Source organism: Capra hircus, chromosome 18 (assembly GCF_001704415.2).
Source record: "Capra hircus breed San Clemente chromosome 18, ASM170441v1, whole genome shotgun sequence".
Lineage (NCBI taxonomy): Eukaryota > Metazoa > Chordata > Mammalia > Artiodactyla > Bovidae > Capra > Capra hircus.
This window is the reverse complement of record NC_030825.1, coordinates 61486417-61514315: the sequence shown is the minus strand read 5'-3', so window position 1 is coordinate 61514315 and position 27899 is coordinate 61486417. Positions and strand designations below refer to the sequence as shown.

The following is a 27899-nucleotide window of genomic DNA, read 5'->3' as shown; positions in this document are numbered from 1 at the left end:
ATCCCCCTGTGCCATGTCTTCTGCATTGGCAGGCAGCTTCTTTACCACTGAGTCACCTCTCTAGTCCTGTATGTTCTTTACCATTTAAATAAGTATAACTGTGCATAAAGTGTGTATAATATACCATTAGTTTCTCCTCAGTTATGAGACAGCAGTGTGTTTAGTACAAAGTAGGATGAGCTTTGAGGTCATGGTGGGAAAATACCTTTTCTTTATGAACTGACATGAGTTTGCATAAAATGAATGTTTTCTGATTGTGTTTGAAACTACACTACCCTAAAGTTAATTTGAACTACCTATGGTCACTCTTTTTTTAATACTTATATTCCTTTAGTGTTGTGTAGTTTTAAGATCATCATTGTGAAGATTCAGAATTCTGTTCAGGATGGATATGACTTTTGGTATAATATCATGTGTTCAACAGGAAATAATTTATTTATGAATTGTAACTAATACAATACCTGTGGTTCTTTATGTCTTATAGATATGTCTCATATACATATGATGAAGAAATTACAGGCGAAAGCAAACAGTGGTAAGGGGCAAATTTTTCAAAGAGTGATGTTTGGAAGAGCTGAAAGCCTTGAAAGCAAAGATTTTCGCCTCAGGAAGATTCAGGAAGATATACATGACATTGACATTATCTGTGGACAGAAAATGAAAGAGATGACAAAGGAATGTCTATATCCCATAACAAAAACCTCACTGATGGAAGAGATCATCATAGCAGAAGTGATGCAGGAAATGGACCTTTTGAAAGGCACGGATCAAGCTTTCAGGATGAATTGCAGATGGTACAATCTGAAGGGATAATTTTTGAATGTAGTCAAGTTGTGACAGACATCAACGCCTCAAGTTTATTATCTCAGAGAACTCGTAATGTCTGCAAAGTCTTTTCTCATAAACACAAGAATGCTGTTATGCATCCTTCAGAACTGTTACCAGACCATGAAACACAAAAGAAAAGGCCTTACAGATGTAATGAGTGTGACATAACCTTTCTTCAGGACTCAGAACTCACTGGACATCAAAGAATCCACACAGGAGGAAAACCATACACATGTGACGTGTGTGGCAAGGCATTTAATCAAACTATAAAACTTGCAGTTCATTGGAGAATTCATACTGGAGAGAAACCACATAAATGTGATGCATGTGGCAAGGCCTTTAATCAAGCTGCAAAATTTGTAATCATTGGAGATATCATATGAGAGAGAAACCATATAAATATGATGTGTGTGGCAAGGCACTTAGTCGTACTAGCAACCTTGCTGTTCATCAGAGAGTTCATACTGGAGAAAAACCAAGTAATTGTGGTATATGTGGCAAGGCTTTCGGTGTAAGTTCAAGCCTTGCAGTTCATCAGAGAGTTCATACTGGAGAGAAACTATATAAATGTGATGTATGTGGGAAGGCCTTTAATCAAACTACAAGACTTGCAATTCATTGGAGAATTGATACTAGAGAGAAACCACATAAATATGATGTATGTGACAAGGCTTTTATTCAAATTGGAAACCTTGCAATTCGTCAGAATATTCATCCTGGATAGAAACCATATAAATGTGATGTGTGTGCCAAGGCATTTAGTCGTAATGGCAAACTTGCTGTTCATTAGAGAGTTCATACTGGAGAGAAACCATATAATTGTGGTATATGTGGCAAGGCTTTCAGTGTAAGTTCAAGCCTTGCTTTTCATTAGAGAGTTAATACTGGAGAGAAACCATATAAATGTGATGTATATGGCAAGGCCTTTAGTCGAACTGCAAACTTTGCAGTTCATCAGAGAATTCATACTGGAGAGAAACCATGTAATTGTGGTATATGTGGCAAGGCTTTCAGTCTAAGTTCAAGCCTTGCTGTTCATCAGAGAGTTCATACTGGAGAGAAACCATATAAATGTGATGTATGGCAAGGCCTTTAATCAAACTACAAGACTTGCAGTTCATCAGAGAATCATACTGGAGAGAAGCCATACAAATGCAATGTATGTGACAAGGCATTTAATCATACTGTTTAATCATACAGGAAATCTTACTGTTCATTGGAGACTTCGTACTGGAGTGAAACCATATAAATGTGATCTGTGTGGCAAGACTTTCAGAATAACTTCATACCTTGCTGTTCATTTGAGAGTACATACTGTAGGAAACAATATAAATGTGTTGTATGTGGCAAGGCCTAATGAAGCTGCAAAGCTTGCAGTTCATCGGAGATTCTATACAGGAGAGAAACTATGTAAATGTGATATATCTGGCAGAACCTTTAGTCAAACTGCAAAGCTTGCAGTTCATTGGAGAGTTCATACTGGAGAGAAACCTTATAAATGTGATGTGTGTGGCAAGGCATTTAGTCATACTGAAAACCTTGCTGTTCATCAGAGAGTTCATACTGGAGAGAAACCATATAAATGTGATGTATGTGGCAAGACGTTTGTTTGTAGTGGAAACCTTGGTATTCATCAGAGAGCTCATACTGGAGAAAACCTTACAAATATAAAAATTGTGACAAACCATTTAGGCACAGTCATCCATAATTCATCATCAGGCAATTCAGACAGGAGAGAAACCATATAAATATGATGTATATGGCCGGTGCTTTACTTGAAATGACGAACTTAGAAACTATCAGAGAATTCATACTAGAGAGAAACATTAGAGACGTGACAGTTGTGAGAAACATTTTAGTGCAAATGTCGTGAGTGTGACAAATCCTTTAGTTAGTGTTCAGGCCTTATAATTCAGAGAATTCATACTGTATAGAAAACATACAAGTGAAATGAATGTGGCAGAGTTTCTAGTGCGTGTTCAGCATTAACTGCCCATTAGGCAGTTCATACAGGACAGTAACCACATATATGTTATTTATGTTGCAAACCTTTCAGTCACAAGGAATGATGTTGCAGATCATCTGAGAATCCATATTACAGTGAAAACTTGCACATGTAGAGAATACAGTAAAATATATCAACTTTTTGACCGTCAGAAAATTCAAACTGGAGGAAAACTACACAAATGTTTTAGGTGTGGGAAAGCTTTGATTCTGTGTTCAGGCCTAACTCGCCATCAGTTAATTTTTTTTTTCTTACAATACTCCGATGGTTTTTGCTGTACATCAACATGAATAGACCATAGGCGTACATATGTCCCCTCCCTCCTGACCCCCCTCTCTCGCCACCGTTTCCCTCCAGATTGTCCCAGAGCAGTTGCTCATACATCAAACTCCCACTGGCTCTTTTACATATGGTAATATATATGTTTTAGTACTAATCTCTTAAACCCTGCCATCCTATTTCTTTTCTTTTTTTCAATAGTTTTTCCTTAGCTTTACTTTTTCTATCCACATTTATGACTCAGATTTAATGTTTAATTTACATTTCTTTCCTGCCTTACACTATCAAATACAGAAGTCAGTGGGTTATTTTGAAACTTTCATAACATTAAAATGCACATAGACAATGACAGGGAACATAGTAGGTGCCCTGTAAATGTAAAGAAAGACAGTTCCTTTAGGACTTGAGTTCAGTCAGATAATACACATAGAAATATAAATAGTGCCAAGTTGATAATTTTGGTGAAAATAAATTCTAGTGTCTTCTTAAGACAATATTTTACAATGTGCTTTGTTGTATACAACTGACAGATCTATCAGAAACAGACAACAAAGAAATGATAGAAAATATATTACAATTTTCAACAAGAAGTAAATTGCCTAATTACTGTTAAGTGATCATATGGTAATTTGACATTCCATTACATTGCCTTAAGTACTATATATTATGATGTAAACAAGTTTTTCTCATATAACTAATTGAAGCTTTCTCATCATAAGCATGGAACAGAAGCTTTTATAAAGAAATATGCATTTCTCATTAAAAGTTTTTTTCTCTCTTTATTTTTGTCTATGCCAAGTCTTCAATATACTGACTTCTTTCTCTTTTTGCAGCAATCAGACTATGAATTCTCCACATAAACTTGGCTGTGGTATGGTTGGAGACTGGCATTTTGATGCTTCTTTTAGTCAGTCTGGAGGACTCAATGTCTTTTTTTTTTTTTTTTTTGGCTTTGCTGAGCCTTTTTTTTTTTTTTTTTTTTTTTTGCTGCACGTGGGCTTTCTCTAGTTGCAGCAAGCAGAAACGACTTTCTAATTACTTGTGTGCCAGCTTTTCACTGCTGTGGCTACTCTTGTTGCAGCGCACAAGCTTTGGAGCATAGGCTCAGTACTTGTGTTGCATGGGCTTAGTTATTCCAGGGCACTTGGTATCCTCTCAGACCAGGGATCAAACCTGGGTCCTATGCATTGGCAGGTAGCTTATTTAACACTGGACCACCAGGGAAGTTCTACTTGGTGTGTTTTAACTGGGCGCTATGTATGTTCATACATTGCCCAACAAAATTGAGGTCTTCAGCCAGTGACTGGGAGATCTGAAAACCAGGAGAGACTACCCCAAACTTCTCTGGACTTGCTGAAGAGGTGGATGAACCCAAAAGACCCTTGCTGAAATATCAAGGCTAGAATGTCCAAAGCACAGAATGGTGCCTGCTTTTCTCAATCCTGCATTGCCCTCAGGGTGCACTTTCGCTGGCCACTGAAGTGACTAATAAATTTGATCCTTGAAGAAGTGAAATGTCAAGACATTTGTCTCCTTAGAAGTGTTAGTATGAAGTAGCCCTTTCTACGGAGAAGGCAATGGCACCCCACTCCAGTACTCTTGTCTGGAAAATCCCGTGGACGGAAGAACATGGTGGGCTGCAATCCATGGGGTCGCTGAGTCAGACACGACTTCACTTTCACTTTTATGCACTGGAGAAGAAAATGGGAACCCACTCCAGTATTCTTGCCTGGAGAATCCCAGGGACGGGGGAGCCTGGTGGGCTGCCGTCTATGGGGTCACACAGAGTCAGACACAACTGAAGCAACTTAGCAGCAGCAGCAGCAGCAGCCCTTTCTAACAGTTGTGTTTCACATTCTAGCTAGTCATCCATACACAAAGCCAATTCTTGTTTACTTAAACTGCTTAAATTAATTCTAATTGCAGGAATATTCCTGGGTTCAGCTAGCACTCCACATCAACCCCCACCCAACCACAACCTGGCGACCAGACCAAGTTTCAGTTCCCAGGCCTCTGAATCACTTCAGCCTCATCAACACAACTCCAAGTACAGTTTGGTTCAGTCGCTCAGTCAGGTCTGACTCTTTGTGACCCCATGGACTGCAGCACACCAGGCCTCCCTGTGCATCACCAACTCCCAGAGTTTACTCAAACTCATTGTGTCAGTGATGCCATCCAACCATCTCATCCTCTGTCACTGGACATTCAGGACTCCAAATGTTATGCCAAAACCATCTTTCTTTCCATTGTGATTATCCCACAGAATTTTAAGGTTTTATTAAAAATGTTACAGTTACTTAAACTAATGAGCAATCAATGGTGCTACACAAGACATGAGAGACCCTCAAGTACCACTTTGCCGGGGTCCAGCCCCAGTGGATCCAGGGTAATTCGAAACGGGGACGGAGTCAGTGATTAAGAAAGAATTTTTAAATTAGAGATATAAAGAGAGATTAGGAAAGAATAGTGTAGTAGGAAAATTAGTGGAGAAAAAAGGCTGAATAACTTGGTTTACACGGAAAGCCAATAAAACCCCGAGAGAAGGGGCTTGCACCGCCTACGTAGGCCACAGGCATCTTCCCGGTCTCCCAAAGGAGCGGAGACACAAAGCGCCTCCACGTTCAGATCTTAGAAGCCCAGGCAAAATTAGTAGGCTCAGGGAGCCTCCACGCTCCGGATGGGAATTCAGCCAGAAAACGAGAATGAGAACGACACAGGGGAGCCAAGCATCAGTGCAAGACTCACAACTTTATTTTCAAAATCAGCTTATATACCCCAAGTTGTACATAAAGAAATAATGGAATATGCAGAGTTATGCAGGGGTAGCAGTCCTGCCCTTAATTGAGGCCAGGCTTTCTTTTGCATACCTTCCCATATACAAAAGGTCTCGGGTGTTTTACATTATCTTCTGGCCAAGAGGCCTGTTAACATTTTTATGGCTCTCTTCCTAGATAAATGTCTATCAACCAGAAAACTCTTTTTCCCTTGAAGGATTTTTTCTTTAATCTGCATCACTCTCAAAGTACTAAATAAAGTTACATTAAAAGATATGAAAACTTGGCAGCAAGTATTGGCTTAATCGGTTCTATTCTAATGATTTGGACTCCTCGGAAGCCCCTACATTCCTAGGATGTTTTAACCTTCCTGTGCTTCTTGCGGTCGGGAGGCTGTAAACAATCACATGTGTAGCTGTAAGAGTCCAGATAGACCTGTCAGGCAGGCTAGAAAGCCATCAGAAGGGTTTTTGGATTGAAACACTCTTGATATGTCCAGGAGACTCATTAACTGGAGCTCTAAGTTAATTTTCTTTTAGAGGAAGGTGGTGGGGGACAGCCCCCCTGTAATGTTGGAAGAATAAGTGGAAAGCATAACACAGTAAAGCAGGCAGACTCTGGTTTGGGGGGTAGATGCTTGAGAAAGTCCAGGGGGGACCCCTGAGGCCTGATCCCACCTTTGTGTTTTGTCAGGCCCCTTTCCTCATGACCTTTGCCTTGGGCGGGCTTCCCTATGCTGGGTCCCGGCACTACTTAACCGTGACAAGATACCTCTGGAACCAAATGGAGGAAGAAGCACGTAGGTGTACTCTCCACTCGGCCTGGCCCTGCCCGTGTGGCCCCGCGTGGCCCCCCTCGGCCTCCCTCGGGTCCGCCCCTCACACACTCAGGCACAGGCGTGTGTCCTATGCCCCTCCTCTCACGCCCAGGCCCAGGAGCGTGCCCTACACCCCTCCCCTCACTGTGGCATTCTTCTGATACCAGTGGCTGAGGAGTCTTGCATCCTTGCTTCAACGTAAGTACTTCTACAGCCAATTCCCAATGCTGAGACTTGGTAGGTGTGGTCCACCATTGGAAATGTCAGGTACTTGTTTTTGTTTTTGTTGTTAAGCTGCGCCTGTGGGGTCCCCTCTCCTCCCTATCCATGGTCTCCAATCACTTCACATCACCTATTCCCCTACCCCTTCCTCTAGCCCAAGTAAATTCTGTCATTGCTGTGAGAGGCCCAGGGTCTGATTTCTTCTCGATGTAAGATCCTGAGGTAACACATACAGTGCATGAAATATGTAGTGATTTGTAAGGAAAGGGTCATTTTAATTTTGACGTGGCACTTGGTAATTTTATAAGTATCAAATCACGTGTTCAGGAACTAGTTTAGAATTTCAGCTTTGGGACTGGTGCTTGAGCTGAAGTTCTTTCTCAAGTGTTGGGGAGGCATATTACTGTCATTTTCTGTTTTATATGAGCATGGTAGTAAATTGACTACAAAGACTCTTCATTTTAGGAGATTATTTTCAGTGATGGTAATTACTTGTATGAGCATTAGAATCAAAGAAATAATGGAGAAATAAATAAAATGGTCGCAGTGCTCAGATCTCTTTGAGATCCCCAGGGACTGTAGCCCACCAGGCTCCTGTGTCCATGGGATTTCCCAGGCAAGAATACTGGAGTGGGTCGTTGTTAAGTCGCTCAGTCCTGTCGGACTCTTGGCAACCCTATGGGCTGCAGCTGGCAGAGTTTCCTGCTCTTCACCATCTCCAGAACTTGCACAAACTCCTGTCCATCAAGTCTGTGATGGTGAGGGCTTCCCTGCGTGTGTGGTTGGGGCTCAGGAAGGGGATGTGTCGACCCTAAACATTAAACAGCATGTTTTCCACTCTCATGATAGACCTCTGAAAACTTGTGTTCCCTCAGAAAGCCCAGAAGAGAAGGAAGATGAAAGAAAAGGAGTCAGGCATGGCTCTTTCTCAGGTAAGGTCATATTCTCAGTGGATTCTCAGTTTGTCCTTCCTGAATTGCCCTTCCCTGGACTCTCTAATCCTATCTGACTTGGCGTATCCTGTCTGACTCCTGTACATGCACACTCACCCAGGGCCTTCCCTCAGGGTCTGTCATCTCCACTTAGATCTCGTCTCCCCATGACCCGGTAACCTGGCCCTTGTGAGGAGGCTCCCTTGGGCACCGTCCTCGACAGGGCTTCTCACCCACGGGTTGGAGATGGGGTCTCAGTGCTGTTGGGCAGCAGCGGTTCCTTAAGGCCCATGTGGATGCGCTGTCTGCTCTCTGTCAACCAGGGTAAAGAAGCTGCACCTGGAGTCAGAGGTTCATATGCAGAGTATGTGGTAAAATCTGGAAGAAGGAACTAACCAGGAGAAATTAGTTCTCACTTTTTATAGTACATTTAAAACTAAATGAGGACCTCCTTGAAAATCGTAGTGTTTCGGAATCGAATGGAAAGATCAAAAAAAGACCTCAGGGCTGGAGAGTGTTTCATTACATCATCTCACCTTTAAACTATGAAATATAGTTTGCTATTTTTTTTTCTTTCTATTTTGGCTGCACAGTGCCGCTTGCAGGGTTTAGTTCCCTGAATAGTGGTTCAACCTGAAACCCTTCAGTGGAAGTGTGGGATCTTAACCACTGGACCACCAGGGAATTTCCCAACTTTAGTAATCTTGATTTAATGTTTTATTATTGGAATAAAATAGTAAACTCTGAGTTTTGTTAATAACTGTATACCTAAAATTAAGAATAAAATCACATTTTTATTTTAAAAATATATTTATTTGCTATAGTGACTCTTCATTTCTGTAATGGCTTTTATCTAATTCTGATGAGTGTTGGCCACTCTCTAGTGCAGTGTGGGGGCTTCTCATTGCTGCGGCTTCTCTTGTCTTGCAGCCCAGGGTTTAGAGTGCACTGGCTTCAGTAGTTTCACCTCCTGGGCTCTGGAGCTCTGGCTTAGAAATTGAGGCTCACAGGGTTGATTGCCCCTCAGCATGTGGGATCATACCAGACCAGGCAACAACCTGTGTTTCTTACATTGGTCAGTGGACTCTTTACCACTGAGCCACCGGGGGAACCCTCATATTATTTTTAAATACAGGTATTTTATACAGATTGGCATTAAAGTATTTTGTGTATTATTTTCTGCTTGTACTTTTTATATTTTTAATGGTATAAGATAATATTGAGGACTTCCGTGGTGATACAGTGGATAGCAATGTGTCTGCCAATGTAGGGGACACGGGTTCCATCCCAATTCCTGGAAGATGCTGCAGAGCAACTAAGCCCATGCCCAACAACTGCTGTGATGGTGCTCTGGAGCCCGGAATCCTTAACTACTGAAGCCCGCATGCTTGAGCTTGTCTTCCAAAACAAGAGAAGCCACTGCAATGAGAAGCCTGGGCACTGCAGACACAACTCCATGCAGTGCAGCCACAAGTAGAGAGAGCTGGATCACAGCAACGAAGGCCCAGCATAAACAAACCAAATAAGCTGTAAAAAGGAAATAGAATGTTAACAAACTTACTGAATCAAACTTACATTTGATTCACTTTTAATGTCCCAAAGATGCCAAAATATAGGAAAAGGGAATGGCCGACCACTCCAGTTTTCTTGCCTGGAGAATCCCATGGACAGAGGAGCCTGGCAGGCTACAGTCCATGGAGTCCCAAAGTCTGACATGACTGAGTCAACTGAACACCAACCTCCTCACATAGCAGAGTGATTGCTGAAAAACATACCTAAACCTCTAACTTTCCTCCTGCAGATTCTTAAGTCCTGTCCAGTTGCTTTTGAAATAACATCCTCAATTTAGAGGCCTTGCAGAAATCAGCCTCTACCTGGCATCACCCCTCTATGTTCCCTGTATCCCAGTCACACTGGCTGACTTTCTGTTCACTAAATATCTTCCTGCCTCAGAGCCGGCACTCAGGCTCTTCTCTCTGCTTACAAAACTCTTCCATTTCCCACCTTGCCAATCCTAAGTGTTTCTTCCTCACAGAGACCTTGTCTGACTTCTCCATGTAGGTCAAGACTTTCTGTTGAATCTTCTCTTAGCACCAGGCCTGTTTCAGAGCACATATAACAATAGTGATGTTAAAATTATGGATGTAATTGGCTGGCTGGCTGCTCGATGGTAAGCTCCGTCATGTTCACTGCTGTACTCCCAGTTCAGGACACAGAACTGATGCTCACTAAATTTTGATTGAATGAAAGAAAAAAAATAAAGACAACTCTTCTTGTTTCAATCAATTGTGTGTTTCCATGTGCACGCATGAGTGCATGGATATGTAACTCCATGATTTTATTACAAAACCATCTCATAAATACGGTTTATGCTTAGAGCAGTTGCAGTTGTATCTTAAGTGTGTATTCCATGGCCTTTAACCGTTTCTACCTCATCACAATAATAATGTAAATAGTAGGGAGATTATTGACATTGTGTGGGTTGAGGGGTAGAGGGGGTGACCCTGTACAGTGACTATTATGCTGTTCTGTTGCACTTCAGCTCCCTTGAACTTGTTTCAGGTATTCTCAGGGAACTCTCTGGGGATGGTCTTTTGTACTGTTGCTTAACTCTTTGAATCCTTAGGTTCAGTTGTCTCTCCCAACCACGTGAGCTCAGGTGCTGTTGCCTCATTTCTTAACTGTTTGATGGGAGCTATTTATTAGAGTTACAGAGCTTTCTCTCCAGTAAGATGGACACAGATCTTTCTCTACTGTTGCTGTTATGTTGATGACAAGTTCATATGGGTAAAGTCTTTAGAGTAATATTAGTGTGTATGAAGTGTTGAGACACCTCTCATCAGTGTGATGATGACATCCTCATCACAGTCTGTGTTCTTTTAAAGCGATGTGGACTTAGTCCTCTCTGAAGACAGCAGTCTTGCTGTAACTCATCTAGATAGTGAATGTCACTCAGTGTGTAGAACATAACACTTCTGCATCAACGACCCACTGTTGATTGTAATTTGTATATTTTTTCTGCCTTGTCCATACCCATGATGACTTCATATTGCTTGGAGGATATCATCATCTTATGAAAAAACAGGAAATTGAATTAGAGAGCAACAGTTTGCTCCATATAGATTTGCATGGATGTATCAGAATATTACTTGAGCTGAATTGACCTCACCTGTCTCACTTCTCCTTTTCTGTGAAAATAAGAACCTTCCTCAGAGCCCGTTGGTGAAATGTGTTTTCATTTCAGGCACAGTTGACCTTCAAGGATGTGTTCATAAATTTCACTCCTGAGGAGTGGGACTGTCTGGACCCTGCCCAGAGACCCTCAGGAACCTGCTGTCTGTGGGTGAGGATCACTTCCCTCTGAAGTAGGGATCTACTTTGGGGTATCTCTGCATTTCCCCTCGCTGTCTCTTGGGAGCCCTGTTTTTCTTGTCTGAGCTGAAAACCTTGTTCACTCAGACATGTAAGGTTTCGTGATTGGCATCAGGAGGTTAAATCTGTCTTTTCTTTTGGTGACCTGCCTACTGTGTGATACACAAGGAGTTTTTCCAGAGCTTGAGTATTTATAAAGCTGATTTCAAACTTTGAAATATCCAGTTGCCTGTGTTATACCCCTGTGTTCTTGGTTCAGTAAATCTTGGAAAGGAACTAGATACATGATATATACTATACTGTATAGTATACTGTTCCCTGTGCATTCAGAAGGAGGCAAATAGTAAAGTAATTTGTGAAATATTTTTCTGTCTGTCATAATGTCCCCACTTCTTGACTGACAAAAGAGCTGGGATTTTCCACCTGCCAATGCAGGAGACACAGGTTCGATGTCTGGTCTGAAAGATCCCACATGTCACAGAGCAGCTAAGCCCATGGGCCAGAACTACTAAAGCAGCACTCTAGAGCCTGGAAGCTGCAATTACTGAGCCCACATGGGACAACTACTGAAGCCCGTGCACCCAGGAGAAGGCAAAGCAAATGAGAAGCCCAAACACTACAACTGGAGAGTAACCCCTACTTGTCCAACTTGGGGAAAAGTCCAAGCAGCAAGGAGCACTCACTCCAGCCAAAGTAAATGAATAAACAAAATTATTAAAGATACCAAACGCATTTATTTAAAAAAAAGAACGTTTGGAGTCTGGAAGAAGCCAACTGTGACATTTCTTCTAAGCAGGAATTTCTGATAGTGACCTGAATTATAACTCTATTTTTGTAGCCAAGAAAGATCCCTGGATTGTGGACAATGAGGTGCTAATAGCAGAAAATCAGATGAGTGGGAAAGGATCAACACTGTGATCCCAGGTCAGCTGTCACAAGGACAGAGAGGAAGCCACGCCATTTATCGTGTTTGGGAAACTCTTGAAGTGCGAGAGTTCTGTGAGAAAACAGATATTTAGTGTTTGTGAACTCTCACAGGAGATTTTTCTTCTCCTCAAGTTCCTACTCTGTTCTTTGACCTGTGAAACGTACATCACCCTCCAGTGGTGCTGTAGCGCCCACAGAGACAAAGGCAAGGCCTTTTGTTTTGTTTTGTTTTGGCTGTACTGGGTGTCTATTTCCTGTATGGCCGTTTCTCTATTTGAGACAAGTTGGGGCTACTCTCTGCTTGCAGGGTGCATGGCTTCTCGTTGCGGTGGCTTCTTTTGTTGTGGAGCACCAGCTCTAGGCACACGCGCTTCAGTAGTTTCAATATCTGTCAGGCTCAATGTCTGTCCTTCAGCTTAGTTGCTCCCTGGCATGTGAGATCTTCCCAGGACAAGGATCGAACCCATGTCTCCCGCATCAACAAGCTAACTTTTTACCATGCAGCCACCGGGGTGTTAGGGAAATTAAAGAAACAGTCCTGTTTAGGCTTCAAGACAAAGCAGTGCATTCCTCTGTGCTTGCCTCCAACCTGCCTGGACACACCCTGACTGTGAGTACCCTGACTGCCTGCTGTGAGTGCAAGGCTTGCAGCACCATAGATAAGTTAGGACACAAATCTTGAGATTGTTCACCCTTGAGATTGTTCAAAGAGGCTCTGACCAACCCAGCCCCAGGCTTAGGAACATCCAAGTTTCATAAGACAAAACAAGCAGCATTAAGATGAAACCAGAGCTGCTGTTTGCTCACAGATTGATCATATCAGTCTGCATCCTGGGATGATAAGCAGGAACCCCGAAACGCAATGTTAAAACCTCACCCATGGAGTGGACAGGATGCCTGGGACCTTTTCCCAGTTGAAACTCCAGATGTGCTGTGTCCTGGGACTTCCCAGGGCTGTTCCAGTCTGGATGTTGATCAGAAGCCAATTTGGTGATGTATCCTCTGCTGTTTCCATTTCCTTGTCTTTTCAGTTCAGTTCAGTCGCTCAGTCATGTCCGACTCTTTGCAACACCATGAACTGTAGCACGCCAGGCCTCCCTGTCCATCACCAACTTCTGGAGTTTACCCGGAGTTTACCCCATGTCCGTTGAGTTGGTGATTCCATCCAACCATCTCATCCTCTGTGCTCGCCTTCTCCTCCTGCCCTCAATCTTTCCCAGCATCAGGGTCCTTTCAAATGAGTTAACTCTTCACATCAGGTGACCAAAGTACTGGAGCTTCAGCTTCAAGATCAGTCCTTCCAATGAACACCCAGGACTGATCACCTTTAGGATGGACTGGTTAGATTCGTATATTGAAAGTCAGCTGGATAATTTTCTAATAAATATTGGAATATTTATTTGTATAGAATGAGTGGCTTATTTTCTTAACAAATCCTTGGAACCTGAGATGAAAGTGAAAACTTTTGGCAAGGCATTAATTGGCTCTGTGAGCAGGATTTGTGAGACAAAACACCACTCTTTAAGAAGCAAGAGATTAAGGTTTATGACATTTTTATTTCCAGATGGGAAAATTTACCTTGTTACTCATTAGCTAATACATGGGACATCTTCTCTGGATTGTGTGAGAAGTGGAACCGTAAATTAAACAGGGCTGAACCCTTAGAAGTTACTGAATGTTCGTGACTCTTGCCCCTTGAGAAAGGATAAGAATCTGCCCTTCTGGATGAGAGGCTGGATCCTTCTCTCTCCTATTGTGAGGTACATAAAGCGAACTTAAAACTGTCTTAGAGAAGTTACTGGAAAATAATTATGCGATTAGTGAGGATGTTTGTCCATATTAGTGTCAAAATTATATACTGGCTGATCAAATCCTCACTCTTTTCAGTCAGCTCTCTATTGAGCCGGCCCACAGCTCCAGTAATGTCCCCCACTGCCCTTTCTCTCGCCATTCTCTGTCCTGTTGTGGCCTTTCACCCCTCCCAACCCCTCTGTCTCCCTCTCCATCAGCTGGTCCCTTTCTAACTTCCCCTGTCTCTCGTGGGGAGGATGAGCCCAGCTTCCCCCACTCCTGCCCCCCACTCTAGGAAGTTTCTTTACCCCTTCAGATTCTTCTGAACAGTCCAAGACCCCCATTTCCCCAGAGGGACGATCCAAGATTTTTATCAGCCCATCTGCCCTTGTTTTCACAGTCAATTTGAGCACTATTTGATCTGTATTTTAGCTACAAAACTATGACTATAGAAAGAAAAGGTAACTTTTTTGACATAGGATAGCTGTGATATTCTCTAGACTCTGGAGAAAAGTGGTTAAAATGATTTTTTTTTTCTTTTTGAAAGTCCACAACTGGTTCTTTTTGCAAGCAACTAACTTGTTGAGACAGCTAGCCTAGAAAAAAGCTTGAAGTTAACCTTTACCAGGGCATCCCAGATGACGCTAATGGTACACAACCTGCCTGCAAGTGTGGCAAAGGTGGGTTTGATCCCTGGGTTAGGAAGATGCCCCGGAGGTGGGAATAGCAACCCACCAGAGTGTTCTTGCCTGGAGAGTCCATTGGAAAGAGGAGTCTGGCAGGATACAGTCCATGGGATCGCAGATAGTAGGGCATAACTGAAGCTGCTTAGCACAGCATGCAACCTTTACCAAGTCCTTAAAATATATAAATCACTTTGCCTGAGGCCTCAACCTTGGGCAAATTAGAATTTCAAACCAAGGGGAAAGAAAAAGGTTAAAGAGACATTTTAAATCTCAGGCAGAAAACTATGGTCTCGGTCTGTCCATCTGTGTCCATCAAATTTAGTTGATGAGGCAGAAGATGAACAGTAAAGGAAAAAGTTTATTGAAAGGAAAAGTACATGCGGCAAGGCACATGGGCGACCTCAGAGAGAGAGAGATGCCTTTGGGAAGTGTAAATTCTTTACAAAGGGGCAGTTTTCCAGGTCTTCATCTTCCCTCAGGCCAATCACCTTGTTTATTCGCCCTGGCTAATTTGTCTCAGGACCCTCCCTGGAGTGTGCACCCACACCTTAGCCAAGTTGGATCTCAAAGTGAAGCCTTCTGGGAGGAGCAAGACTCATTATGGCCTGGGATTATCCTGTGAGTTTTGACTCCAAGCAGCCTTTCTGGGCATGTGTAGTGTCTCCCTTAACAAACAGGGTTTTTCCCTTTCTTTGTCCTTGCCATAATTATTCCCTGAGATTAGAGAATGACTGTGTATTTACCCTGTTTTTGTTGGGTGTAAATTCCTCAACTGGAGCCCATGTATTTCTTATCTCAGGGAATGCAAAGGGGAAGATGACACATTCAAGACATTTAACATGGAGCCCATCAGTCTCCTACCAGAAAATTACATTTTATTAGGGAGAAAGAAAGTAGGTCTGATTTACAGGTGACTGTTTCTCAATGAAGAAAATGATTTAATTAGGAAAAAAAAAGAGAGAGTTTTTTTTTTTTTTTATGCAAAGTGGACCTCCAGGGAAAGAGGTCCCCAAAGGCAAAGTCTTTATATGATCTGTAACAATCTGTCATTTGACTCCTGTCAATGTTTTTGCTTGACTATGGGAAGCATGTGATGAGGTGTTTCAAAGGGATCTATTTCCTCTTTGTCCCCCTTCTGTGCTGGATTCCATCAGATGCCTGCTTTTTGGTCCATGTGGAACAGCGCTGACACCTCCAGAGATTATTTCGGACCCAGCCTGGTTCTCTTCCTATTTGCTGCACTTGGGAGACCTCACTGGAAGAAGGGAAAGACTGGCAGCTCTTCGATTGCATTTGGTGTCTCAGATCCTACACAGAGCTGCCTTCAACCTGTCTTCCTGTTCAGAGCCCTCAGCTGTTCCTGTTGTTACTACTTTTGCCAGATCCTTCAGGGGTGTGTGTAACAGGAATGTGGTTTGGATCTTCTGTGATTGTAACTCAGGAAACCTGTAAGGACAGTGGATATTGAGGTCCTCTCTTAGACAGGACCTGAATTGAGATCTTGTTAGTATCTTGGAAACGATTTCCAGGAGGGATGGCTGAGTAACACAATAACACGGGTCAGTTCTTGTGTCTGATCTGAAGTTTCCTTTTTACACTCCTGGAGTTCATTGTAACTTTTTGTCCTCTATTTCGCCCAAGTGGGCCCTGGTGGTTCAGAGCATGGATGAATCTGTAAGTCTCGGTTTCAGTCCTGCTTTTGCTTATTTACTTTCATGTTCCCTGGAGTTGTGTACAGGAACCCGGTGAATCCACTACCTTTATTTGTAAAATGGAGGTAATTAGTGCTGTTAGGTGGCATAGAATGTTGCCTGTTTTACAGAAAAGGTCAGAAGTTAGTTTCTTTTTTTTTTTTTTTTTCTGTCCCATGTGGCAGGTTGTATGTTAGTTGCCCATTCCTGGATGGACTCTGTGCCCCCTCAAGGGTATGTGCGTAGTCCTAACGACTGGACCACCAGGGAATTTGCCTCAAAGATTACTTTTGCTTAAAGAATACATTTACTTCCTGTCTTGCTTATTGTGACGTCTCTTTGTCTACTTTACATCTTGTATGTTTTTATTTTACTTTTCATTTTTATGAGTGTTGTCTCTGACTCTGGTTAATAGGTTTTCAAATAATATTGGTTTTCTTCATACCAATACATTACATTTTAAAAATGTTTTTTTATTTTTGGTTGCACTGGGTCTTTGTTGCTTCAGGGGCTTTCTGCCACTTGTGGCAGGCAAGGGCTACTCTCTACTTGCAGTGCACAGACTTCTCTTCTAATGCCTTCCGTTGTTACCGTGTGTGGGCTCTATGCCTGTGCACAGTAGTTGTGACTCCTGAACATGGAACACGGAGTTGTGGCCTACAGGTTTAGTTGCTCCAAGTTATGTGGGAACTTCTCGGATGAGGGATGGAACCCTTGTGCCCTGTGTTAATTACCAGGTGGATTCTTTACCTCTGAGCCAGAAGGGAGGCCCCAAAGCTTGTTCCTTGACATGTATCTTGGAACCAATGAACTGAATAAGTTAAAGTTACTGTATAGATAGGGAATTGCAGTACTGAATGACTGTTCTTTAAGGAGACAATGTTTCATTTATTAATATTTTGTTATTTAAAGATGATGGTCCTTATGTATTATACAATGTAACTGACATGAACCACTTGTCAATGTCATAAAATGCCTATATGTCTATCTACTGATAGATTTATAAGACGTATTTAGAAAAGTTTTCTTCCCCCCTCCCCCCCCAATTTTTGTAGGGAATTTCCTGAACAGTTGTCAACTGCTATTTATGTTTTCCGTTATTCGTTATAGTGCTTCTTTGGGATTATTTACCATTGCAGTGTATTGCCTGTTAATGAATGCTTGTTCAGTTTGTCATTCTGTCTGACTCTTTGTGATCTCATGGACAGTAGCCTGCTAAGCTCCTTATCTACGGAATTGTTTTCAGGCAAAAATGGTTCGGTGACTGCCATTTCCTCCTCCAGGGGATCTCCCCCACCTAGGGATTGAAGCTTCCTATCCTATGTCTCCTGCATTAGCAGGCTAATTCTTTACCACCAAGTCACCTGTGTAGCCCTGTCTGTTCTTTACCGTTTACTTATGTATAAGTATGCATAAAGTGTGTACAATATGCTGTGTTTTCTCCTCAATTATGAGACAGCAGTGTGTTTACTACCAAGTAGAATGAGTTTAGAAGTCATGGTGCAAAAATACCCTTTTCTTTGAGAACTGACATGAGTTTGGAAAAAATTAATATGTTCTGACTGTATCTTTGAAGCTAGGCTTCCCTAAAATTAATTTGAATTACATGTGATTGCTCTTTCATTTTTAAAGAGTTCTATTTGTTCACCATTTCAAATATTTTAAAGATCATCATTGGGAACATGCATAATTCTGTTCAGCATGGATATGTCATTTAGTATAATACCATGTATTCAGCATGAAACAATTTATGAATTGTAATTGATAGAATGCATATGGGTTTTTATATTTTGTAGATGTATCTCAAATACAAATGATCAAGAAATTACAGGCAAAAGGAAACAGTGGTAAAGAAGAAATTTTTCAAAGAGTGATGTTTGGAAGAGCCAAAAGCCATGAAATTGAAGATTTTTTCCTCAGAAAGATACAAGAAAGTATGCATGATTTTGAGTGTGTGTGGACAGATGTGAAAGAAATGACAGAGGAACCTCTATATCCCATAACAAAAATCTCACTGGTAGAAGAGCTCATGATAGTAGAAGTGATGCAGGAAATAAGCCTGTTGAAAGGCATGGATCAAGCTTTCAGGATCAGTTGCAGATACTTGAATCTGAAGGGACAGTTTCTGAATGTAGTCAGGTTGTGGCGAATATCAACAGTAGTGCCTCAGGTTTACCACCTCAGAGAACTCGTAGTGTCCGTAAAGGCAATTGTCATAAACATGAGATTGGTGTTATGCATCCCTCAGAACTGGCACTAGAGCAGGAAGCACACTAGAAAAAATCATACAGTTGTAATGAGTGCAACATAACTTTTCTTCAGGACTCAGAACTCACTAGACATCAAAGAATCCATACAGGAAGAAAAGCATATAAATGTAACATATGTTGTAAGGCTTTTAATGATAAATCGACCCTTGTAGTTCATCAGAGAAAGCATAGTGGAGACAAAACCATATAAACGTAATGTATGTGGCCACTGCTTTAAACAGTATACACACCTTCAACATCATTGGTGAGTTCATACTGTAGAGAAACCATATGCGAAGTATATGGCCATAGCTATACTCGAAAGTCACACCTTGGAATTCATTGGAGAGTTCATACTGGAGAGAAACCATAGAAATGTGATGTATGTCGCAAGGCCTTTAGTGTAAATGCAAGGCTTGTAGTTCATCAGAGAGTTCATACTGGAGAGAAACCATATAAATGCGATATGTGTGGAAAGGCCTTTAGTCGAAATTCAGGCCTTGTAGTTCATTGGAGAGTTCACACTGGAGAGAAACCATGTAAATGTGATGTATGTGGACAGGCCTTTAGTCGAAATCCAATTCTTGTAATTCATCAGAGAATTCATACTGGAGAGAAACCTTACAAATATAACAATTAGGACAAACATTTTAGTGCACAGTCATTCTTAAATTGCCATCAGGCAGTTCATACTGGAGGAAAAGTGTAGAAAGGTAATTTATGTGGCAAAGTCTTCAGTTGCAGGTCTTTGCTGTTCATTGGAAACATTGGAGAGAAACCATATAAATAATGATCTATGTGGCAAGGCCTTTTAGTCAAACGGCAAACCTCGCATTTCATCAGAGAATTCATACTGGAGAGAAACCGTGTAAATGTGTTGTGTGTGGCTGATGCTTTACTGGAAACCCACAGCTTGGAATTCATCAGAGAATTCATACTGGAGAGAAACCATGTAAATGTGATCTCAGTGGCAAGGCCTTGAAATGCAAACCTTGCAGTTCATTGGAGAATTCATACTGGAGAGAAACCTTACAAATGTAACCATTCTGACAAACATTTTGCTGCACAGCTAGCCTCACCATCATGCACTTCATACAGGAGAGACAGCATAGAGATGTGATGTATGTGGGCAGTGCTTGAAATGACCATCTAAGAAATCAGATAATTCATAGTGGAGAAAAATGTTACAAATACAACAATTATGAGAAACATTTTAGTGCAGAGGTAATGAGTGTAGCAAAGCCTTTAGTCAGAGTTCAGGCCTTATAATTAACCAACGAATTCATACTGTATAGAAACCATACAAATGAAAGAAATACGGTAAAGCTTGTAGTGCATGTTTAGCCTCAACTGACCGTTGGGCAGTTGATACAGGAGGGAAACCACATAAATGGAATTTATATGACAAACCCTTCAGTCATAAAGTATATCAAGTTTTTGACCCTCAGAAAAGTCGAACTAGAGGAAACCTGACGAATGTGGTAGGTGGCGCAAAGCCTTGGTTCTGTGTTCAGACATAACTAACCATCAGGTAATTAATTCTGAATGGAAATCTTACCCATATAGTGCATGTGGTGTCTTTTGGAAGGCATTCAATTATTTACAAAACATGAGAAAATTCATATTGGTGAGAATCCATACATTTAGAGCACAGTCCGTCCCTCCTAAGATTGAAGGAAATGATGTAAATATAATGTGTGTGGCCAGGTCTTCAATAACAGGTGTCATCTTTCCCATCATCAGAGAAGTCATAATGCAGAGACACAAATGTAAGAGTGTGGCAAATCCTTCAGGTGGCATTCAGGCCTCAAGAGACATCAGGTGATGGACTGGAGAGACCATCCGAATGCAGTCAGTGTGTCCAGGCTTTTGTCAGGTGTTTACACCTTAGGCTTCTTGAGAATATTCACACTGGATAGAAACTATATCAATGTAATGAGTGTGTCAGGGCTTTTAGACAACAACCCTAAGTCAGGATTCAGTAAAGAAGTCATTCTGGAGAGAAAGCTTACAAGTGGCACGAGTGTGTAGAACCTTTACTTGGGGCTCACATTGCACTAGCCATCAGATGATCCATACTAGAGAGAACCTTACCAGTGTACAGAATATGGCACAACCTTTAGGTACTGCCTTAAACTCAGGATTCACCAAAACTTTACACTTTGGCAGTTTTATTCTTTATGCATTATGGAAGTTTTCACAGTTACTGCTCACTCTTTAGGTGTGTAAGAGTATATATCCCGGAGTTAAACCACATAAATGTAATATTTGTGGGAAGCATTTTACCAAACTTCCAAATTCGGGAACATTCTGGAGCAATGCTCAAATGCAATGGGAGTGGGAAAATTTTCACCTTGAGTTGAAGTGTTAGACAAGACTCCATAGTGAAGAGGAGTCTTAGAAATGCACGGGCAAGGGCTTTCTGGAGGGTTCAGAGTACACTAGACTTCAGAATATATGTCTTTCCCAGAAACCACAGAAAAGTAATGTGTACACTGAAGCTTTAAGTCAAAGATCAAAACTGTGGAACATGAGAGAATATATATGGAGAGCAAACTTGGACAGGTAATGAATATTGTGTAGTCTGTTCCATTAACTATTCACACCATGAGCATAATGAAGTGATTCATGCGTGTCAGAAACTATACACTATACCGAATTTGGAAACATGTTTAAGAAAAGAATATTTCCTCGAGTCCCCCCCCAAATTCATATTGGAGAGAATCCTTACAATTGTAATGAATTTGGCCATCTTTTGTGACAGTTCTTACAGCAGATCACAGAAGAGAGAATTCACTTGAGGTATTAATAAATCTTCAGTTCTCCAGCACTAACCTACAATATTACCGCAGAATAATTAAGTATGTTGAAACTTAATCACATGTGTGGAAATGGCCCATTATCTTCAGTGTGTGTTTAATTAGTTGAATTTTCTTGAGAACATCACATTATTGTTCTTTATTTCCTGAAAGTTTTAAATTCTTATAGCTTTCTTAGAGACTTTCATGATGGTCTCTGCAAAGAAATGAGTAAGATGAAGGGGCTGACTTCATTAGGTGTGGTTCATTTATATCTATCTATCCTGGTAAAACAGGGACACTGAGATATCAAATTCAATGGTGTGTGAATTAGGATCAGCGAGGGACAGAGAACCATGTAAAACCATGAGATGAGTCAGCATGCTCATCATGTTCAGGGTGCCCTTCTGTACACAGGTCACCGTGGTTAAAGAACTGAATGCTCTACCATCTGACCATGCAAAGAGCAGGCTGGACATTGAGGGACTTGGGCTTTTCATGGGAGGGGAGTTGACAGGTTACTGGGGACTGATTGTGTGGAAGAAATTGTACCAAGGAAATGGTGGTCCTTTTCTCCCTTAACTAGCAATTGCTGTTGTGTACAAATGATTAATGGAGACTCGGAAATTGAAGAGAGCAGTTTTCTTCAAAAATGTTAATCAAAGGAACCAGAAACAGGATGTGAATGTATCTGCTTCATCATTACCTGCTGCCATTTACAATGTGCGTCTCTTTTATTCAGAATGTATCATAAGTCTTGTGCTCCAATAAAATTTGTATCATTTTATCCATAACTCTGAATGGATCATGTTTCTTCCAACAACACAGTTTTAATCCACCTCAGTACTTCCTAACAGAAACTAGCAATGCCCCAAAGACTCTCAAGGTTGAGAGAATCTCTAAGAGGTTCTTTGCATGGTGAAATCAAATAGACAATTTTGGGATTGTATACTAACAATACGCACTTGAGTTATTCTCTCCACACTTTGTCCATAGCAGAGCAATTATAGATTCTGGCCCTGTAAAACCTACCCCCCGTTTATATGTGCACTATATGATATTTCCCAATGTTATCTTTTGTGCCCAAATAAAATGATGTGCCTGATTTACATGAAGTGAAAGTAGGAATAATAAACATGCAAAAATTAGGAAACAAAAACCTTTGGAAATAAGGGTGAAAGTGACATGTCTTTTGGAGCTTGGAGCATTCTGAAAAAAAATTTTTATTGTTGGCTGAATAACTGTGGCTCATGGGGTCAGGAGCTCTACATCATATGGGAATTTCCCAGACCAGGAATTATCAATCCCTTGTCTACCGCATTGGCAGACGAATTCCTTACTCCTGAGCCACCACGGAAGCCCTGGAAATAATTTAGAAGGCACAATATATGATGGGAACTTGTTTGTTTGCTAAACTAGAAATTTCATATATTCAGTCCCTAGCGTTTTGGTTCTTGTTACTTTGTAGTCAACCACTGAAGGAAGATGGCACCAAATAAAGTCTAAAGATGTCAGTAGTCAAACATTAAAAAAACAAAAACAAAACATTGTGAGACTGTTTAACAAAGCACTGAATGTTTACTCGTGCTTTGAGTTTATTATGTTCCTTTTCCTGCTGTACACATATTTTCTATTGTTCTATAGCGTGTTGAAGATGGTATAAATTACTATTAATCTATTTTACTAGACGGATAAATTGCTATTTACTGTCTATTGCCTGTGAGACTTTTACACTAGCCTAAGAACATTAGGAACATTAATGTTTGGAATTATTTATTAGGTAATAAATAGAAGTCCAGGGGATATTCAACTCTTAATGTCACATTATAGAATTAAGTAATATGCTCCATTGTTCATTCTTAAATGTATTTTTACAATTTTCTTCTTTTTACAATATTGTGGTGGTTTATGGTTTTTGCTTTCCAGCACGAATTGGCCATAGGCGTACATATGTCCCCTCCTTTCTGAACCCACCTCCCTCCCCAGCCTATCTGTCCAGGTCTTCACAGAGCACTGGCTCTGGGTGTCCTGCTTCAAACATCCAACTTCCACTGGCTATCTGTTTGACATATGGCAATATATGTTTCAGTGCTATTGTTTCAAATCCCACCACCCTATTTGTTTTTTCAATAGTTTTTCCTTACCGTAATTTTTTCTGTCCACATTTTGTGACACAGATTTAATGTTTAGTTTACATTCCTTCCCTGCCTTACTCTAACAAATCCACATCAGTAGGTTGTTTTGAGACTTTTAGAACATGAAAAATGCACATACATAAGACAGTGACAGGACATAGTAGGTACCCTATAACTATAAAGACAGACAATTCCTTTAGGACTTGAGTTAATACACAAATATTTATTTACAGTTAATACACAGAAATATTTACAAATAGTGTATAGTTGATAATTTTGGTGAAAATAAATTCTAATGTTTTCTGAAAACGTTATATTTTATACACTGCTTTGTTGTTCACATGTGACAGTGCTTCCAAAGAGACAACAAAGAAAAGAGAAAAATAGATTACAATTTAAGTAAATTGTCTCAGTTCAGTTCAGTTCAGTCGCCCAGTCGTGTCCTACTCTTTGCGACCCCATGAATCGCAGCACGCCCAGCCTCCCTGTCCATCACCGACTCCCAGAGTTCACTCAGACTCATGTCCATCGAGTCCGTGATGCCATCCAACCATCTCATCCTCTGTCATCCCCTTCTCCTCCTGACCCCAATCCCTCCCAGCATCACAGTCTTTTCCAATGACTCAACTCTTTGCATGAGGTGGCCAAAGTACTGGAGTTTCAGCTTTAGCATCATTCCCTCCAAAGAAATCCCAGGGCTGATCTCCTTCAGAATGGACTGGTTGAATCTCCTTGCAGTCCAAGGGACCCTTAAGAGTCTTCTCCAACACCGCAGTTCAAAAGCATCCATTCTTCGGCGCTCAGCCTTCTTCACAGTCCAACTCTCACATCCATCCATGACTACTGGAAAAACCATAGCCTTGACTAGACGGACCTTAGTTGGCAAAGTAATGTCTCTGCTTCTCAATATGCTATCTAGGTTGGTCATAACTTTTCTTCCAAGGAGTAAGGGTCTTTTAATTTCATGGCTGCAGTCACCATCTGCAGTGATTTTGGAGCCCCCCAAAATAAAGTCTGACACTGTTTCTACTGTTTCCCCATCTGTTTGCCATGAAGTGATGGGACCAGATGCCATGATCTTCGTTTTCTGAATGTTATTACCCTCAAATGGTCATATAGTAATTTGACATTCCATTACATTGGGCTTTCCTGGTAGCTCATACAGTAAAGCGTCTGCCCGCAATGTGGGAAACCTGGGTTCAATTCCTGGGTCAGGAAGGTCCCCTGGAGAAGGAAATGGCAACCGACTCCAGGACTCTTGCCTGGAAAATTCCATAGATGGAAGAACCTGGTAGGCTAGTCCATGGGATTGCAAAGAGTCGGACACGACTGAGCAACTTCACTGGCACTGGTACATTGAGGAAATATTGACAACTATGTATTGTTATATATTTATTATATAATGATAATTACTATATGTAATTATTATACATAACATATATAATTATATATATTATTATACAACTTTTTCTCAAGCATTTGAAGCTATGTCATCACAAGCATGAAACAGAAACACTTTTTATGAAGAATGCAGTTCTCATTAAAGGAGATTTTTTTCTCTTAATAATTTTTTAAATATAATGCAGTAAATTCACTCTATGCCTGATACTAACACAACATTGTGAATCTACTCTACTTCTTTCAAATTTTAACAAAAGAGCAAAGATGAGGCAGGGTGAGGTGGATTTATACTGGGGGTTGAGGTGGGTATGGGTGTAGGGTACTGCTGGGTCCCAAGAGGATTCAGATCTTTTAAGGGGTCAGGATAAATGACAATAGAGGGACGCAGCCACACATATACATGTATCCATTCTCCCCCAAACCCCTGTCCCATCCAGGCTGCCACATAACATGGAGCAGAGCTCCCTGTGCTATATAATCGGATTCCAAATATAAGTGATGTCTAATCTTTGTCTTTCTCTGACTTATTCACTTAGTATTGAAAGGTTGTTGCTGAGCCGTGAAACACTCCAGGATTCTTGGCATCCGGAGGAGAGGAATTCAATCCGGGGCCAATGATGAGGTTTGATCGCTCAGAGCTTTTGTGTAATAAAGTTTTATTAAAGTATAAGAGAGATAGAGAAGGTTTCTGACATAAACATCACAAGGGGACAAAAAGAGCGCCCCCCCCCCTTCTAGTCTTTAGCTGAATATTATATAGCTACTAGCAGACTGCTAATTGGAGAAAGGAAATGTCTCAAAACAATGTCTCAGAGATTGGCATCAGGCCCCTCACCCACAACATGTATTTTGAGATAACATTGGCACAAGGTGAGTTGTCCCGGGCCATAAAACGATTGACATGAATATTGAAGACAGGCAGGTTTCTGAGCAAATAAATAGTTTCATTAACATAGGTTAGGAGAATAATTGTATGAGTAAAACATACTGGTTTGTTGAGCCATTATCCGTTCTGAGTCTCTTAAGTGAACCAACCTGAAGAAAGAGTCTAGGGTAAATACATAGTTGATTAACATAGCTTAATAGAAACACTTCCATAATAAAAACGCATTGGTTAGCTCAAGGTTTGAGAAAAGTTAAGTTCTGGTGAAACCAGGTGTCGTCATAGCAACACAGAATTTTAAGAGAAACCTCCTATACAAAATTAAAATTTGGATAGAGAAGGGAAAAATATCTGACACTTGTAGATTGTTTCCTCCTCCTTCAGCTTAAGAGAAAGATAAAAAAACATTGACACTTGCAGCTTATTTCCTCCATTTGGAGACCCCTGACCTTCCTGCGTGTTACCCTATCAGAATGATCATTTCCAGGCCCAATCACTTTCGTGTTTAATTTCGTTTTCCCAACAATGTTGAGTATTTCTTGGATAACTCAGTTCAGTTTGTGTTTACTACTTCATATGTGCTAAATCCTCAGTATATCTACTCCTGGAAATTCATGAACTTTCCCCGAGGTGTCTGGGCCAAACCGTTTTAAGGTAACACCACATCTCTCCACATCCGTGCGTACTGTCTGCATCTGGAACATGGACAATTCACATGCAGCTTTTTTCTCAGAGCACAGAAAACAACTGATGCTTTTTTACTTTATTAATGAAGAAAGGCTTATTCTCACCGGCTATTTCTTCACCAGAGCACAGCCGGTAAAAGAGGAGATGAGGGGATAATTTAGTTACATCAGTATGATAGTTCATTACTGTCTAATCATACACATAATATCCAGGATGCTGTGCAAGGACTTTTTTTTCCCGTGATCATCAGAGAAATGGCAAAATGGAAAATACTTTTCCTAGTATTGAGGCTGCAGAGCAGGGCTCTGTGGAGCTTCCAGGCACTTTTTGGTTCCCATTTCTTATAAGCAGGACTGCAGCCTCCATGACCTTCTGTGAGTTCCAAAGGGCAGAACAGTTGCTGATCAAAGAAGGATGCTGACACTGGGTCAATCGTGTCCAACTCTTTTGTGACTCAATGGACACAAAATAGGTTGCCATTTCTTCCTCCAGGTGGTCTTCCCGACCAAGGAATCAAACCCAAGTCTCCTGTACTGGCAGGTGGATTCTTTACCACTGCACTGATTAGGAGACCAGACCACCTAAGACCCTGCACACAATTTCATCTTGTCACCAACCCCATCCTTTTACAACTTTGCAGAGGAAACAAGAATACAAGACTGTTACTGCCCTGATCCTTAGCATATATCCCTAGCGGACGATATAACATTTCCCTAATCACCAGGGAGGGGGCCTAAAGTATTCCCTTTTAGCCTCACACATATATAAAGCCAATGTTTATCCTCCATAACTCTGTCTCTGTGCTTGTATTTCAAATATTTCGGTTTGGCGTTTCTGCACAGAGAGCCAAGATTTTGGCATCAATATAACCTCTGGGTTCTGGTTCAACCCAGACCTCTGACTTGTTGATTCAGAGGAACGTCTTCCAACACGTACTGATGTCTCTAAGATGTGACAGGACCAGACACAACACAGCCCAAAGGAACACGCAGGGCCCCTCACCAACGTTCTAAGGTACATACACCGAGGTTCTCAAGCCTTCCTTGTTTTTATTATTATTGGGTTAATATTCCTAAGGTTCCATTTTTAACTATTACATGTGTATTTATCTTCTTTGACTTTTCTTGGTATTATAGCTTCTGATGACAGAGTTGAAGCTTACTTCAGATCCTGTAATTATGGAAAAGAGCAAAGATTAAAGAATTCTCCCACTTCACTTCCAGGAAAAGGGTTACTGCCAAGAGCCACCCTTCCCCATTATCACTGATTTGAGACCCCCCACTAGGTCCCCTGTTTCCCTGGGAAAAAACCAGACACACCCTCCACAAATTCCCAGTCTATGCCCTATCAGTGATGTGCTGTTGTTGTTTAGTTGCTCAGTCATGACTGACTCACTGCAACCTCGTGGATGCCAGGCTTCCC

The 27899-nt window shown here is 41.2% G+C and overlaps 1 pseudogene; it reads left to right on the top strand.

The window, feature by feature from the left end:
• On the top strand, positions 378-3829 carry LOC108638029 (annotated as a pseudogene).